The sequence below is a fragment of the Egretta garzetta genome, unplaced genomic scaffold (assembly GCF_000687185.1).
Source record: "Egretta garzetta isolate BGI_Z169 unplaced genomic scaffold, ASM68718v1 scaffold855, whole genome shotgun sequence".
Classification (NCBI taxonomy): Eukaryota; Metazoa; Chordata; class Aves; order Pelecaniformes; family Ardeidae; genus Egretta; species Egretta garzetta.
Genome location: NW_009259607.1, coordinates 18,381 through 20,061, shown reverse-complemented (window position 1 = coordinate 20,061; position 1,681 = coordinate 18,381).

Genomic DNA, 1,681 nt, shown 5'->3' with positions numbered 1-1,681 from the left:
CCAGGGTGCTGGGGACCCCCAGCCCAGGCCCTGTCCCACCCCCCGCCGGGGTATGGGGACCCCCCTGGGTGCTGGGGACCCCCCCTGGTCCCCTGGGCTGTCACCCCCCTCGGCCCTGAGGCACTGGCTGTCCCCCGAGTGTCCCCATTGTCCCTTGAGTGTCCCCATGGCCCCATTGTCCCCTGAGTGTCCATGTCCCTTGAGTGTCCCCATGCCCCCTGAGTGCACCTGTGTCCCCATTGTCCCTCGAGTGTCCCCTTTGTCCCTCGAGTGTCCCCACGACTGCTGAGCTTCCCCCTTGTCCCCTGAGTCCCCCTTGTCCCTTGAGTGTCCCCATGCCCCCCAAGCATCCCCATGTCCCCTGAGTGTCCCCCTTGTCCCTCGAGTGTCGCCATGTCCCCTGAGTGCCCCTATGTACCCCAAGTGTCCCCATCTCCCCTGAGTGTCCTCCTTGTCCCCCAAGCATCCCAGTGTCCCCTGAGTGTCCCCATGTCCCCTGAGCATCCCTGTGTCCCGAGTGTCCCCGTGTCCCCCAAGTGCCCCATTGTCCCCCAAGCGTCCCCACGACCCCTGAGAGTCCCCCTTGTCCCTCAAGTGTCCCCCTTGTCCCCTGAGAGTCCCCCTTGTCCCCTGAGTGTCCCCCTTGTCCCCCGAGCATCCCTGTGTCCCGAGTGTCCCCGTGTCCCCCAAGTGCCCCATTGTCCCCCAAGTGTCCCCACGACCCCTGAGCATCCCCTGTCTCCCCTGAGTGTCCCCATGTCCCCCAAGCATCCCTGTGTCCCCCGAGTGTCCCTGTGTCCCCCAAGTGCCCCATTGTCCCCCAAGTGTCCCCACGACCCCTGAGCATCCCCATGTCCCCTGAGTGTCCCCTTTGTCCCCCGAGTGTCCCCTTTGTCCCCCAACCATCCCCGTGTCCCCTGAGCATCCCTGGTGTCCCCCGAGTGTCCCCATCTCCCTCAAACGTCCCCTTTGTCCCCTGAGTGTCCCCTTTGTACCTCGAGTGTCCCCATCTCCCCTGAGTGTCCCCCTTGACCCCAAGCATCCCTGTGTCCCCCAAGTGTCCCCATGTCCCCCGAGCATCCCTGTGTCCCGAGTGTCCCCGTGTCCCCCAAGTGCCCCATTGTCCCCCAAGTGTCCCCACATCCCCTGAGCATCCCCATGTCCCCCAAGTATCCCCATCTCCTCCGAGTGTCCCCCTTGTCCCCCAAGCATCCCCACGACCCCTGAGAGTCCCCCTTGTCCCTCAAGTGTCCCCCTTGTCCCTTGAGTGTCGCCATGTCCCCTGAGCGCCCCTATGTCCCCGAGTGTCCCCAGTGTCCCCTGAGCATCCCCGTGTCCCCCGAGTGTCCCCATTGTCCCCTGAGCGTTCCCTTTGTCCCTCAAGTGTCCCCACGAGTGCCAAGCCTCCCCATTGTCCCCCGAATGTCCCCTTTGTCCCTCGAGTGTCCCCTTTGTACCCCAAGTGTCCCCATCTCCCCTGAGTGTCCCCCTTGTCCCCCAAGCATCCCTGTGTCCCGAGTGTTTCCATGTCCCCCAAGTGCCCCATTGTCCCCCAAGTGTCCCCACATCCCCTGAGCATCTCCAGTGTTCCCTGAGTGTCCCCTTTGTCCCCCAACCATCCCCATGTCCCCAAGTGTCCCCATCTCCCTTGAGTGTCCCCTTTGTCCCCTGAGTGTCCCCT